This window comes from Camelus ferus, chromosome 7 (genome assembly GCF_009834535.1).
Source record: "Camelus ferus isolate YT-003-E chromosome 7, BCGSAC_Cfer_1.0, whole genome shotgun sequence".
In the NCBI taxonomy this organism is placed as follows: domain Eukaryota; kingdom Metazoa; phylum Chordata; class Mammalia; order Artiodactyla; family Camelidae; genus Camelus; species Camelus ferus.
The window spans coordinates 45,082,489-45,099,077 of NC_045702.1; the positions used below are offsets into that span (position 1 = coordinate 45,082,489).

The window sequence follows — 16,589 nt, forward strand, 5'->3', positions numbered from 1 at the left end:
AGCGAGCAATGGTTGAGTGAAGGTAGATTTATTCAGAGAGATACGTTGAAAGGCAAGAAAAAGGCCACGAGGTGTGGGGGTTGGGCGTGTTATTCACCATGTTAATGTATTACAATGAGCATAATGAAGCTCAAGATCTACTAGAAGTTAAATCTCTCAGCATCCTGAGCCTCTAGGCCTACTGGGGGTTGAATCTTTTACCATTTTGATGTTAATTGCTGTAGCATTCCTTGAATGGCTATGCCCTGCCCCCTTCCATCCTGTCTCACCTCCATGAAACTCCTTTATTATTACCTTCCTTTACTATTAAAACCTGTCAATGCTTTTAACATCTGCTTACCTATTACTAATTTCAGAGCTCAGAGCATTGGGCCAGGTGTGAACAATTCTCGTGGTGTGTGTCTCCAAAGGTAAAAAGTATTTGTCCAACAGTTCAAAGAGCGTCTTTAGAAGCTCTTACTATAGAACAATTGGTCTCACTGGAGTAAACATTCAGATCCTTGCTTTAAAATAAAACTCTGAAGAGAAGGCTAATTTTGGGACATAAAGGGCTTTTTCAAGAATTAGCTCTTCATGGGAGTCAACTTTAATTTTTTTCCTTTTGTTTTTAGGAGCTGGTGAGCCTGGAAGCCTATTTAGGAGTAGAAGAGGAATGAAACTATGAAAAGGCACAGTAAGATTCCTCTTTTTCTTAGAAGCAAGGCACAATATGAATATGAGTAATTCTCATCCTGTGCAATTAACTGCCTCAAGTACAAATAGAAAAAAAGATACAGACTTTTTTATTTGGAAGAAATTGAAGAAAAAGCCAAGAAAGGGATGCTAGTTTCTACAATAAAGTCCTATGCAAGTAACTTCCTTTCGGATTTAAGGCTTGTCTCCCTCAGGAACAAACAAAGCTAATGAAACAGGGTGAGGGTGGAAAGTGGAGAGAGGAAAAGAAATAAAGAGAAATAAAAGAGCTTGAAGCAGGAGGAGAGAGGAGAGATTGAACTGCTTTCTCAGAGAGGAATTACTGAATGGAAGAAGGATTGGGGAAACAACGGTCGTGAGCAGGGTGCCTCCTTGAATTCGCCCCGGGCGCCTGCCAGACTGGTTCATCCACCCCGCGTTGGTAGGGTGCGGGGACGGAGGGGGCTGTTATTTAAAATCCGCCAAATCATTGGATTTTAAATATTCTCTAGTAAGGTTCTCCAAGTGCCAGCACGAGCAGCAGCATAACGGTGGTTTGGCTCTGCAGCTTGTGGGGATCCTCCCGCCCTCGTTGCCGCCTGCCAGATCCAAAACAGACAGTCCTAGACATTTCGCAACCGGGATGGTTCCAGAAAGCGGAGAACCAAGCGCAATGCATGAAATGTGGATAGCCTGGCTCCAGCAAGGGCCTCAGAAACATTATTTGGGGTCAGTTGGGAGACTAGAAATGCTTCGAGTGCCGCAGGTGGTGGGTGGCACTGGAATTTACATTCTGGAACCCCTCGCCTAGCGAGCCACACTCATTTATCCAGCTCGGTGAGCTAGGTTAGAAGGATCTTCAGGGAGGTTAAAAAGCCTGCATTTGCCGTTCCCTTTGCCAGGAACACTCCTTCTAAGGCGGGTGTGGCAGCTCCTTACCCGTTCAAGGTTCAGGAATCTGCCTAAAACCACCTCCACTGAGGGGCCTTCAGGGCTTTTCACAGCACCCTGTTACACCCGTCACCACTTTTGAAAGCTCTGCTTAGCAATTACCTCAGTGCTCCTAGTTCTTCGGCACTTTCTCGTTTATTTATATTTGCGGTTTTTGTTGTTGTTGTTGTTCATGGTCTGATTCCCTACTAAAGCGTCAGCTTCACGAGAGTAGGAACATAGTGTGCTATTATCACAGCTTCATGCCCACAGCTGCTCCGGGAGCACACAGTAGGCGCTCAGTAAGTGTTAATTCTCTTCCCGCCCCGCCACCTGTGGCACCTGACACATTTGCAGTCTTCAAACTGAGCCCAGGTGATCAGTTATTTGCATTCATGCTAGGATCAGAGGAGGCCGAGGAGTGAGTGGGCAGTGAAATTGGGTGGACTTTCTCGTCTTACGAGGAGCTCCTGCATTTAATCGTAACTGTGATGCTTTCTCTCCCCTCTCCCTTGCACCTTAACTGCACAGAACAAACTAGTACACTCTCTTCAGGTCCTCTCGTGGGACCCGGCACCAATCTGCATCACTGGCTCTGGATGCCGGGGTCCCATACCGATTCTGTCCTTCGTCATTCCGTGCCTGCAGTCCTCCTTTCACCACGTGTTTTCTCCGCTCTCCATCCCTTTGCCTCGGTCTGAGTTCCTCAAGAGGCCGAATCCTCTTTGCCAGTTCCACTAGTGTGTCTCCTGAAACCTTGTTCTTAAATCAGCCCCCCCTAAGCTGCCCTCATTTCTTTCTCCCTCCCTGGCCCGGAAACGCCGCTCCACGAAGAGTTACTGAGCGCCAACGGCAAGCAAGTAGCGTGCTGGGCAGCCGGGAACCTCTCTTACCCAGACCAGGTGCACCTCTCATCTCCCTCTATCTTTCGCACCTGCGGGGCACTCGGGTTCTCAACTCTGCAGACTGCGTCATGGAATCCGTCCGCTTCTTTCAAGTGCATCGCCCCACCTCCTTCCCCGGGAGCTACTCCTGATTGGTGGAAGTATGGGTCACTCTGCCTACCCTCCCGCCTTCCCCACGTGGGCCCACCCCAGGGCGGGCGCAGTCTCTTCCTCCTAGCTCCCGCCCCTCGCTCCCCTCTGCGGCTAATCGCCGGGCGGCGCGCTCGGAGAAGTTCTGGGCAAAGTCCTGGGAACTGGCCCAGCGATAGCAGCGCCGGCAAGCGGGGCGGGACAAGGCGAGCCGAGCGCGAGGCGGCTCGTGCGCCGCGCGGGCTCTGGTCCGGCGAGTCGTCCGTGACTAGCTGTGCCCAACCCAGTCTCCTGCTGCTGGTGCGGGAACTGTCAGCTGCGCGTTGCCGGGGGACTGGAGAAGCCGGCTTTGCCTCCTTCCGCATCTGTGGACAAACCCCGGAGCCGGGCACTGGGGAACTAGGCTGCGTCCTTGGCGGCAGAGCGCTCAGGTAAGCGCTGGGACTCCCGCCAGAATGGTGTTGGGGTGTCGTGGGGGCCCGGCGGTGGCGCGGGCTAGGAAAGGCTGCAGTTTGGGGGGCGCCACCAGTCTCCGCAGGATCGGAGTCCGCTTGCTGTCGCCCAGGGAATAACCGGGTAGTAGGGCGGCCCCGAGTCGGGGAGATTACCCTCGGTGCCGGCCTCCCCGGAGTTAAATAAGGCCCGAGTTCTGCCCACCTTGGGGCTTGATTCTCAGAGGGGCGGTTTGGCTGGGATTTGGCGAAAAGGCGCCGAGCCTGGGTTGGGGGCGCGGGAGTATGCGGCACCGAGGGGCTGTCCTGGGCAGCGACCCCGGGGCAGGAGGCACAGGAAACCAGCTTAATTGGGTCGAGCGCGAGGCTTCACCACATCCGCGGGATGGGGTGCACCGGGAGGACCCGGGCGACGCTGGCCTTGAAGGCTCCGGACTCGCCCGCTTCCACATGCCGGGTCTGCTCTGCTCCCCAGTGCCCCCGCTGGTGGCTGAGGGCACTCACCCCTTCGGGCTTCCTAGCGCCCTTGGAAGCGTTTGCAGCCTCTAGAGTCACTGACGGGCATTGTTGTGTAGATCGTCACGATATTTCTTAAGCCGGGGCCCTCCGCCCTCTTTCGGTAATGCCAGCCACTCTCTGCACACTTGTACTCTCCCTCCTCCGTCTCACAAACTACCAGTCTCCTCCTTAGTCGGGACTCTGAGCCGAAGGAGCTGTGAAGTTGTCGCTTTCGATGTGTCTGGGGACCGCGCCGAGGTGCATCTGAAACCCCACCCCAACCCCCCCGCGATATTGCACTGACTCATAGTTTGAGTACTGGGATGAGGGCATTTAGAAATATTTTAATCTGCAGCTGCAAAAGACATTTATTTCCAGACAGGTAAAGGTATAGGTTCGACTCCTGCTCATCCTCACTTTACCCTCAAGGATCGTAAAAGGTGAGGTTCCCTCTTTTGGTCCGAGGAGACCAATTAGGCAGACTTGGGCAGAAATGCACGCAACCTGAATGATCATCGCCTCCACCAACATGCTAGCACACCACCCTGTTTGGTGTTCCTCACAGCACCCATCTCTCTCTCAGATTATCTCCTTGGGCTGTTTGTTGTCTGCTTTCCCCTACAAGAATGGATGTTGCAGAAAGCAGAGAGCCTTACCTGTCTTGTCCATGACTCCATCCCCAGTGTCAACAACAGTGCCTGACACACAATAGGTGCAAAAGAAATATTGATAGATTGAATAGTGGAAACTTATCTGTAAAATATGAAGAATGATGATCTTATAGCTGATTTTGATTTCCATGTTTATTTATCCTTTTTCTTCCTATTGAGAAATTGAACTGATACCAATAGTTACTATTAATTGAGCACAGACTGGAGCTGGATATATACTAGAAACTTTGTATAGTTCATCTCATTAAACATTACAGTAGTCTTATTAGCTGGGTATTTCTAACCAGGTGGGAAATTGAGGCTCCAGCAGGTTCACCAATTTTCCCAGGATTATCCTGGCAGAACTAGAATTCCAACTCATTTTCTGTTGTGCTGGGCTGCTTCCAAGAAACTAAAATTTGGTTTTCACCATTACAGCTAATAGACATTTAGCATTATTCGTAACCAAAGCTATTGCTTAGCCAGAAGATTTGTTGCTTTATCATTATTGAGATTTAGTTTCAATTATAACTAATAATTATGCCATAGGCCAGATAGATAATACAAGGCTGCCATAGGCTTCACCATCTTGATGACAGTGCTGTGAGGTTATCTCCATTTTATAGATGAAGAAATTGCAGCCTAGGTCCAGGAACCAGCCCAGGGTCAATAGTAAATTGCTGAGCTAGATTTTAATAGTTCTGACTGTGAATCTTTAGCTCCTTCTGCTGTACTGAAGTGTCTCCTGCTTCCACTACTTAATTAGATGTTAACTCATGATAGAGTCTAATGATACAGAATATTAAAATGGTCTGAGGTTGGGCTATAAAATGTCTACTATTTTTTGAATTGTTGAGACTCTTACTGCCATTGATTTTTTTGATTGAGTTTATGGTTTGTGGGCCTGGTCGATGGGGCACTTTTAATGCAGGAGGAAAGGAAACTCTCCTCTCACCTAGAGTTAAATTTACTTTCACCTAAATCTAAAGAGAAATCTGAAGGGTTTTACCCACTGTGGTAACTGAACTTTGAACGCAGTAATGCTTTCTGCCTCTTAAGGAAGGTACTGGAAGACCAGCTGGTTCCTTGATTCTCACACTTAGAATGGAGAGTTAGAAACCACTACCAGTTCCAGAAGCTTCTGCAACAACCTTTTAGCAAAATAATTACATTTCCACTTTTTGTTCTTTTGTAGTGAAACTGAGGGCAAGAAATTGGATAAGTTTGTCATGTTACCACCTAAAGGGCTAATGACAAAACAGAGGATGGGAAGGAATTCGAGATCCCTTTTTTCTTCTACTTCATTCCAGTTTCAGGAGTGTAACATTTGTCCTTGCATGAGGACCTGGATAATCCATGGTTTTAATTAAACTGTGCCTCTTGGCAGTGCTACATTTTCTTATCTGTTAATTCCATTTCAGGAGTACTCCAGGGAGGGTTGGAGAATCCTCCAACCCAGAATGTCCACAGAAATGGTTGGTCTGTGGGGCGCTAAGGAACATGGAAGCTGTCAAGATGAAGGAGCCTTCATAGTTGAGAGTTGTTTATAGTTCCCTGGGCATTCTTTTCCTGTCTACATCTTATTCATCAGCTTTTTAGCCCCCTTCTCTGGAAACGTCCTTGACCTCCCAGTGACCACTGTTCAGACCACGTTAATGCTCCCCCCATCTCTTGTCTCTCTCCTCCGCAGTGTCTGTCACATCCATGCCTTCCCGTTGCCCCTGCACTGTCTTTGCTCAGGGCCTTAGGGACTTCTGCACTCGGTCCTAACACTGCCAACAGTCAGACTTGCCTCCCTCAGCCGCTCCTTCCTATCACAGTCAGGTAAATTCCTTAGGTCCTGTTGTTATATTGCTAGAAAGTTTTGAGTGGCTTATACAGTTAATAATAAGGTTAATAACGGCAGCAGGAGCTGCTGGCCTTCTTGTGCCACGTGCTGTCATGAGTGCTGTACGTGAATTAAATTGTGTTTACTCCTCAGAGCAACGCCAAAGCAGCCACTGTGATTATCTGCCCTCCAATTTCTAGATGAGGATGGGAAAAGTTAAGCTCACAGCAACTTTACAACTAATACAAGGTGGCCCTGAGACTCAAACCCCAGGTTCTTTCTCTCCCCTTTTAAGGTAGACTCCTGAGCCTAACGTCAGGAGCAGCCTGGGCTCGGGTCTGCCTTCACCCATCATTCCCAACCCTGTGGCCTGGCAGCCTGAACTGTATTCAACAGCAGCATTTTGCCTTTGCCTAGATAGCTCTTTCATGGTTACTTCCTGTGAAACCCCATCTTTCAAGGCTGAACTCAAACCAGTTCCACCAGAATAATCTCTCTGAACTCAGTGTCTCACAGCATTAAACACACACACACACACATACACACACAATCCCCAGTTCAGTTTCTGATCACTGAGTATGTTGGTTTCTTTCTTTCCCTCAGCCTTTTTGTTTCTTTCATACCCACTCCCGACATTCCTCAACCACAGTGCTTCCTGGGTTATTTATGCAAATGTGTTGCCTCCCTTACTAGATTGTAAATGCCTTGAAGGCAGGGCGAGTACCCATTCACCTGTTTCTCCCTCATATTACTAAGCCTGGCATCCTATCCATAGTACGTGCTCAATTAAAAAGAGAATAGAAACAATTATATTTGGTTACATTGTTAGAATGTTCTGTGAAAAAAGTAGTTGGAATGTGGCATTTGGTTTCCTACTTTTCGATCCACAGTACTGTAATACTGTCTTCAATTTATGATGAAGCAATAGAAATCCTAGGTATTTAAATCCATGAAAAGCGCCTATTCTGGTTGTTTTCACCTTGCATATATTGCATGGAGATCACAAACCTATAAACAAAACAAACACTGTAAGGTAAATATCTTGCATCTTATATGCACTATTTTTTCATATATATGATAATGGTATTAAAATGTATTAAAACTCATGAAATTTAACCTAATTTTTGTCAGTGCTTTATTCATCAATGAATATTTCACATTTTTTAACCTGATTTACTTGATCTTCTATGAATCACCTCCAGCTCATACTGCATCACTAGGCTCTGTGTGTTCCTGACAGGACAGGTTGAAATAAATTCCGCTCCCCACCTGTATCCCCGGGGCTATGCATAATGTGCTCCTGCTTCCCAGGTTTTGCAAAATCTTCTGTCCTCTTTATGTCTTCCTCCTCACTCACGTGCATCTGGCTAGTCCCCACTCATCCATCACATTTTAGTATGGACGTCACCTGTAGGAACCATTGCTCTGCCGCCTCCAGTTGGAAAACGCACACGGCATTCTGTGCCTACTTCTTTTGGAGGGAGCAGTTGCCATACTGTTTCGTAACTGCTCGTCACTTGACTAAATCTTCCCTGAAACCACTGACTCTTTTTGGCTTACATTAGAATCACACAGGGGTCTTTTAAAACTTTTCCTTACCTGAGGCCCCACTCCCAAACTTTCTGAATGGTTGTTCACTGGAATTTTTTTTCTTAAAGAAGTTTTCTCATTCTGTGTTATAGCTGGGTAGTATTCCTTTGTGTGAATGTAACATACTTTATTCAGTTACTTATTTTTTATAACAGCATTATTGAGATATAATTCACATTTTATATAATTCACCTATTTACAATATACAATTCGATGTTTTTTAGTATATTCATAGTGTGCAACCATCACCATAATTAATTCCAGAACATTTCATCATCCCCCAAAGAAATCCATACCCATTAATAGTCTTCGTCCTCACCCCGCAACCACTTACCTACTTTATGTCTGTATGGACTTGCGTGGGGCATTTCACAAAAATGGAACCATGCAGTATGTGGTCTGTTGTGTCTGGCTTCTTTCACTTGCATGTTGTATTTGAGGTTCATCCCTGTTGTAGCGTGAAATCAGCACTTTGCTCCTTTTCATTGCCTAATGACGCCCTATTGTTTGTATAGACCACGCTTTATTCCTTTTGCCACTTGGCACTGGTATTTTTTTTTTAACCTTCCCCAGACAATCCGAATGTGCAGGCAGGAATTAGACCAGAAGTTCCTTTGAGTGTTGTTTATTGTTGTGTCCTGGCAGGCTAGAATAGTACCTGGCACAAGATAGATGTGTAATGAACATCTGAATGAATGAAGTGTTTTGTTTAAAGTATAACTCCTGTTATGTTGGTGTCATCAAAAAGCATTGTCATTAAAAAGAGAGCCTCATGGTTGATTGTTTAGATCCTGATTTGAACAGATCCACTGTTAAAAAATATGAGATAATCAAGGAAATTTGAACATGGATGAAATGCTACTATTTTTAGGATTTGCTTTACAATATCCTGGTGACGGGGAGGGAGTATAGAGAAAACAAGGCTGCCCGTGAGTTAACTGAAGCAGGGAGATGAATTTATGGGGTTTCTAGTGCTGTTCTCCGTATCTGCTGTCCCCTGAGGCAGCCATTGGCCACTGTGGCTGTTGTGCACTTCAAATGTGGCTAATCCTTGTTGAGATGTACTGTAAGTGTGAAATACACACTGAGTTTCTAAGAGTTAGTGTGAAAAAGAATGGAAAATTATCTGTAATTTTGCATTATTGTTTACATGCTGAAATGGTAATATTTTGGATATATTATGATAATATATAATTAAAACTAATTTCACCTGTTTTCTACTCTTTTTAATTGGCTGCTTAAAAAATTAAAATTGCATATATGGCTCATTACATTTTCTCTTGGATGATGCTGCTGTCTACTTTTGTGTAGGGTTTAAAATTTTCATAGTAAGTTAAAATCGAAGACATCTGAATATTTTAGAAGTCTGGAGCAAAATATTTTTCATAAAGGATTCCTCTTATGTGAAAAGACTGGGAAATATTGATTTGTTCAAAGATGATTCTTTGTAGAAGCCTATAGCAGGCAGGCTGTAACCTTCCGGTGTCACTCCTGGGCTTGCTTCATCTATGTGAAAATCTAAAAATTATTTTGTAATAAATGGGATAGCAGCATGAAGGGTAGAAGAATTGCTCCTTTATTTATCTGATTTTTTTTTGTTTTGAAGTTGATGAAATATTTCCTTCAGCCTTGAAAAATATGGAAGTGCAGTGGTAGTTTCATCGTTCTTAGTCACACTGTTTATATCCTGCAATTGAATTTTCCCTGGACTTGCTTTATAATCACTCTGCCTAAATCTGTTTGTTTGGGAGCCAGAATATGATTGTTTCTAGACCCCACAAGGCCCCTGGAATATGAGTGGAATATGATTCTTAAATAATAATAATAATCATGTGTAGATTTAAAGCTGAGAAACAAATTGTTTTCATATAAAATTTCTTGAGATGAGTGATCTGTCACTGTCTAGGTGTCTGTGTTTACTCACAGAAGAGTAGCCAAGGTAATAAACACAGCTTTAGGGGGAAGGGATGGGGTGTGGAGGCTAAATGAGTGACCCTAGAGGATATTCTTTCTCATCAGTGACTTCTGAGCTCGTGAGAGAGTGGACCTGAATTGAAAAATAGCTTGAATGCAAAGCAGAACAGAATTAAATTGCAGTGAGCAGCCCCAAAAGAGATGATCAGAGGGTCTGTGGCTATCAATATGAAAACAAGTGTATTCTTTTGTTTACTCTCTACAGTTAAAATAATAAAATCTGTTTGTTTTCTTAATGTTGTATGGGGTCAAACACTTCTCAATAGAACATTTCTTCACTTGTGTATTAAAATACAGCACTATTAAAGATTCCCAGACTTGTTTTTTGTCTTGATAGCTAATGCTGTAATACAAGAAATTTAAAGTTATACTTTAAATCTTATAAAACAAATATTCCTCCCCCAGTTATTTGTGGTGGACAGTGATCTGCAATGTTTAGAAGCAAAAGCTAAATAATGTATTTTTTAGTCTTACATTGTTAGACTTGAAGTGAATGCCTCCCTAGAATGAAAGCAAGCAGTGTGATTTTTGTTCATCCATTGGATGAGTATTGAGCACGCACTACATGTCAGGCGCCAGGCTGGGTACGGGGATATGGTGATCAATTAGACAAATGTGGAACCTCCCTTCAAGAGGCTTACTGCTTAGGGATTAAACAGTCACAGAGAACTTGTTAATTACAGTGAGGATCTGTGGCTCCAAGGGAATGAGTCTGGATTTTAATTGGGACCCTGGAGAGAAAAGTTCCATTTTTTTGTGGATCATAATTCAGGCTGCTGATGGTCTGAAGAAGGAGGAGGAAAGAGAATGTGGCTGGGGGGTCACAGAGAAGGGTGACAGGAGTGAAGTCCTGCCCTTACTGTGTCTGTCTGCCGATTGCAGGAGGCCAGGAGGAACTGAGTAGGAGGAGGCGTTTTAACTCCTCTCCGGGGTTTTGAATTGCTCTCTGTGATGGTACACGCAGGTGTGTTTGTGTGTTACTGGGAGTTGAATCTACAGCTGAGTTTTTACCACCTCTGGAACTGGAACTGAATGAGATCTAACAACCTGTTCTCCAGCATGGCCAAGGAAGTAGCTTAAAATAACGTGCTGCCTCCAACTCTAGTGTAGCTCAGTTGTCTAGCGTCTGAGATGAAGTGGGCGAGGGGTACGCGAAGGCTTCCAAGAATGTAGGGGAGACTCACTTGGTTTTTTTTTTTTTCTCACAGGTTCAGAGCTGTATCAAGCAAATTTCTAGTGTATGTGGAATTAACTGAGATTTCCTTCGGAGCTTGCTTAGGGTCTGGGGAACTGTCCTGCCTTTAAAGGTGGTGATGATAATTACAAAGAACAACATAGCAGTGGCAGCCGTAATGCAGAGCCCTTCCAACGTGCCAGGTTAAGTGCTGCACTTACACTGCCTCATAGACCTTCCAGTAATTTGAGGTGCCTCATCATAGCAGTTTACCAATGACCAAACAGAGGCTGGGGAGCAGTTCCTTGCTCTTTGGTCACCCAACTTCTGTTTATCCTCCCTGATTTCCATTTGAGAAATTACTTCTTTGGATCTAGTCTGCTGGGACTAGAACCAGGAGCCCCATTCTCCCTGGCCGTGGGTACCCCTGGGAGCCAGGCCAGTCAGAAGCTTCTTGCTGGAATCTGGGTCCAGTGCCAAGGGTCATGCAGATTCTGCCGCCGAGGATGTGTCCTGACCAGGCCGTTCTTGTCTGCACTGCATTATTGTCATCTGGCTTCAGGTCTCATGAAGCTGTGCCAATGCTCGCCTCTCCAGCACCCTCTTACTTCCTGAAACTGCTATTTTCCCGATACATTTTTTTGTTTTAGCTGCCAGAATGTTTTCTGTTGCTTCCACTCAATGAACCCCTGACTGTCAAAAGCCTAGAGGGGCTTAAGTAGTTTACCCATGGTCACGAAGGGACCAAGTGGCAGAGCTGGGGTGTAGTCGGGTCATTGACCAGAGGGACCCTCAGTGTGGTGGAGAGCACAGGGCTGGGAGTCAGAGAGTCAGAGGCTGACTCCAGTCCCAGCAGTGCCTCTCCCTCTGTGGCCGTGGGCTGATCACTGCCTTTTTAGGATGAACAGGATGGACAAGATGAAATTTACACACGTATCTAAAGGACACCCAGCTCCAGAGGATTTCCTCCTCCGTGAGATTTTTGGACATACTGTGTTCCAGTTTCCAATGCAATTAGAGGTTTGAGGTGTGGTTCGAGGCAGTGGTTTTCAAAGTGTGGTTCCACTTTGAGTTGCTGTGTCACTATCACCTGGGGACATGTTAGAAATGCAAATTCTTGGGCCCCACTGCAGGCCTATTGAATCAGAAGCTGAGGGCAGGGCCCAGCAATCTTTTACAAACCCTCCAGGTGATTCTGATGCTCACTAAAGTTTGAGAACCCCTGGGCTAAGGCATTTTCATTTTATTAAAAACAATTTGTTATGTATTAGGCGCCACCTAGACTCAGGAAGCATGTAAAAATCTATCAGCCACAGCCTCTGCTCTTAGGAACGTTCTCTCCAGTTGGGGAGACAGGTATTAAAACACAAAGGGAGAGGTAAGGAGGGGTTTAAACTTGCTGTAAACAAGGTGTTGAAGTGCGGTGGGAGCACAGAGAGATGGTGGGAGATGCTTTTGCAAAGAAAGGGGGCATCTGAGTCAAACCTTGAAGGACACACAGAATTGAGATTAAGGAAGGTCTCGGTGGGGAGGACATTCCAGGCAGAGAATGAAGGATGCACCAAGATGTAGCATTTTTTTTTAATTGAAGTATAATTGATTTACAATATTATGTTAGTTTCAGATATACAGTATAGTGATTCAGTATTTTTATAGATTATTACTCCTTTTAAAGTTATTACAAAATAATTATTATAATTCCCTGCACTGTACAATGTATCCTTATAGCTTCTCTATTTTATACATAGTAGTTTGTATCTCTTAATTCTCTACCCCTACCTTGCCCCCGCCCGCTTCCCTCTCCCCACTGGCGTCCACTAGTTTGTTTTCTATATCTGTGAGTCTCTTTCTGTTTGATTACATTCATTTGTTTTATTCAAGGGGTAGCATTTTATAGAATGATGAACCCTCCAGTTTGATGAGAAGGACTATTTTAAATGGGAAAAGTGACAGGACATGAGAATGGAGGGGTAGGTTCAGGCCCAAGTGGAGTGGATCCTCAGTGCTGCAGGAAGGGTTTGGACTTTACTCTGTGGACAGTGAACAAGGTGGTGATGTTGGGGGAGCTATCTCAGAGGAAGCGTTCCCGTGGTGGTGGAGTCGGTAAGAGGCTGGGGATACCAGCACAATAAGACCTGAAGGAGGGTGGGAGAAGAAAGGAAAGACAACACAATAATATTGGAACATTAGAATGACAGCCCCTAGGAACTAGGGGGTCAGGGGCCAGGGCTGAGGGAGAAGTCAAAGATGATTCTACGGGCAATAATAAGTGGGATTGGTACCATCAAGTGAAAAATAAAGTTGGAGCCTTACATCACACCTGCCACTGAAATAAATTCCACATGGATCAAAACTTTTAACATTAAAACAACTGGGAGAAAAAGAATACTATTTTAATGATAACGGGCATGGAACATCCTTTCAAGATACAACACAAAACGCAGAAGCTATAAAACAAAAGGTTGATTCATTTGACTACATTTGATTTTTGCAGGGCCAGTTTTTTTTTTTAACTATGTCAAAAGGCAATCAATAAATTTAGTAATTCATGTCACAAAGATCTAATTCCATCACTGTGTAAAGAACTACAACAAATCAGTAAGAGAAGGAACAGTTACTAGAGAAGCAAAGCATTTGAACAAATAGTTTACAAAACTGCATACAAATGACTCTTAAACATGTGAAAACTTTAACCTCACTCATAAAAAGAGAAATATAAGTTAAAATTTAGCGAGGTGCTATTTTTCATCTGTCATACTGGCAGATATAACAAAAAGTGGCAACACTATTGGCAAAGGCTTGAGGAAAAGAGATTCATGGTGGATGGAATTGTTAATTGATCCAAGCTCTGTGTAGAGCCCTTGGCAATATCTGTCAAAACTGCAAGCACATGCACCCTTTGAACCAGCCATAACCATTCTGTGAATTTTATCCTACAGATAAGTAAATGTGCACAATGATATACGTGCAGTTATTTATTACAGCATTGTTTGAATAATTAAAGGATTGCAAATAACCTAATTGTCCATTGATAGGGACTAGTAAATTAATAATGGAGCAATTAAAAAGGAGGCAGCTCTGCATCTACTGATTTGTAACAATCTCTGAGATTACTGTTACGTTAAAAAAGAGCAAAGTGTAGAATACACAGGTTTGTGGCATACATGTCATACATACCAAGGTATGTAAGGGATAGGTCAATTTGAGTAAAAATATATTCATACATAACATTTTATATGTATTTATACATAAACATGTACATATTCATGCATATGTACACATACTCATAAACTAGATGGGGGAAGCTCAAGCCAGCTCGTAGCAGATTGTGGGACCCAATTGTGTATATCTCTTCCCAATTCCTCAGTCAATGACTTTGTGGTGGTGGTTTGAAATTGGCCAAGGGGGGAGTATTTCCATCATGGAAATCAGCAGAGGAAACAAGTCAGGGTTTTTGTTTTTCTAGAGAGCCGGTTGATAAACATTTAGTAGTACCATATCTGTATCATAAATGTAAAATATCTCTTGCATACAAATGGCTGATAGGCACATGAAAAAATGCTCAATATCTCTAATTATCAGAGAAATGCAAATCAAAACTAGAATGAGATATCAAATCACACCAGTCAGGATGGCCATCACTAAAAAGTCCACAAATGATAAATGCTGGAGAGGGTATGGAGAAAAGGGAACCCTCCTACACTGTTGGTGGGAATACAGTTTGGTGCAGCCATTATGGAAAACAGTATGGAGAGTCCTTAAAAAACTAAAAGTAGACTTACCATACGATCCAGCAATCCCACTCCTGGGCGTATATCCAAGATACACGCACCCCAGTGTTCAGTAGCAGCACTATTCACAATAGCTAAGACATTGAAACAACCTAAATATCCATCGACAGATGACTGGATAAAGAAGCGGTGGTATATTTATACAATGGAATACTGCTCAGCCATAAAAAGGGTAAAATAATACCATTTGCAGTAACATGGATGAAGTAAGCCAGAAAGGGAAAGAAAAATACCAAATATCACTTATATGTGGAATCTTAAAAAAAAAACAACAAAACACGAATAAACTTAGTTATAAAACAAACAGACTCACAGACATAGAAAACAAACTTACAATTACTTGGGGGGGAAGGGAGTGGGAAAGGATAAATTGGGAATTTGAGATTTGCAGATACTAATTAACTACTATATATAAAATAATAAACAACGAATTTCTACTATATAGCACAGGGAACTGTATTCAATATCTTGTAGTAACCTATAATGAAAAAGAATATGAAAAGGAATATATGTATGTGTATGTGTGACTGAAACATTATGCTGTATACCAGAAATTGATGCAACATTGTAAACTGACTATACAATAAAAAAAAAATCTCTTGAAGGCTATACAAGAAGTTGGTAACGTTAGACTCCCCAAGGAAGGGAAGAATGATTGATTGAGGACAAGTGTGACATTTAAATTGTACCTTTGGAATTTTGTTCCAAGTAGAGATATTACTTATTCTGCAGTAAATAGATAAAGAAAACAAAAAAAGTAACTGCAGAGTTTCAGGCCTATGTGACTGTTATTCGAGGTGTCACTGACTTCTACAGAAGATAGAGGAATAGATCTTATGGGAAGAGAATGCTTTCAGTTTTGGACTTGCTGAGCTTGAAGTGTATGGGTGATATCCGGCAGATAGCTCAGAAGAGAGGGCAAAGCTGGGGATCAGTCCTGGGAGCCAGCAGTGTAGTTGAAATTATGGCAGTAGAGGAAGTTTCCAAGGGAGGCCCAACCTATGCAGCCTTTTGGGCAGTCCCAGGAGAGAAGGGGGATGCATGTGGTACCTTGGGGAATGCCAGGCAAGAAGCAGGTAGGAGAAGGGTATGTAGTCACAAAGGTAGGGGGACCTTATGATAATCAGGGCAGCTTTCATGGATTGTCTACGAAAATTTGAGCCACTCTTTCTCAGTTCTTCTTGAGAGAACATCACCTCATTTTATTCTGACGGCCACCCTATGGGGTGGGTATTATTTCCATAGTTGCTGGTGAATTAGGGAGGGTAATTCCAAAGAAAAACCAGGAAAGAGCTCCTGGGAGGGATGTTAATAGAGAAGGACCTTGAAGTGTGGTAAGATTTGAAAGGTCAAGATATTTCAGGCAGAGGAAGGGATGAGCAGAGGCCGCCCGATGAGCTAGAGGGGAGAGCCTGGGGGCGCACCTGGCTGCCCCATTTTCTGCAGGTGCAGAGCCCCCGGAAGCTCTGGAGCTAGGGGATGTGCTTTCAGCAGTTTGACTGGGAGTCACATACAGGAATCAAACGTTGTACTCCTGGAGCGCTTACTGTGTGCTCGCTGGTGGGGAGGAGGGTTGCTGGGACACTGGGGAGATTACCATCAAACTGAGACAGATCGTGGAGCCGGCCTATGATTTCAGGTTTTCAGAGAGTCTGCCGACAGGCACTGATAGCTAGTGCCAGTTCACTCCTAGGTGGTTTTTGGCTCAAGCTGCATTTCCCTCTGTGGTGGCATATCTTTTTCTTTCTGTCTTTCAGTAAATTGTGGGATGGAGGCTGTATTTTCCAGGTGACTGGGCAGTAAGGGAAGTTGAGGTGAATGAAGGAATGATTATTTGTTGACATATGTTTTTATGTATATGATTTATATATGACTTGGGCTGAGAATGAATATTCTTGTCTCACAAGACACCCAGAGTCCTGCCTCTGCTCTTTACAGAGACACTGTACCAGCTGTTCTTTTACCTTGCAGACATACACCTACAAACTGTAAAACT

The 16,589-nt window shown here is 43.9% G+C and overlaps 1 protein-coding gene across 1 annotated transcript in view; it reads left to right on the forward strand.

Annotated features, from left to right (window-relative positions):
• Positions 1-2,795: 2,795 nt before the first annotated feature.
• OSBPL3 (oxysterol binding protein like 3) overlaps positions 2,796-16,589 on the forward strand; it is a 162,416-nt gene continuing 148,622 nt past the window's right edge. The window contains 1 exon segment of the mRNA XM_006175677.3: positions 2,796-3,067. The gene's annotated coding sequence lies outside the window, so the exon portion shown is untranslated.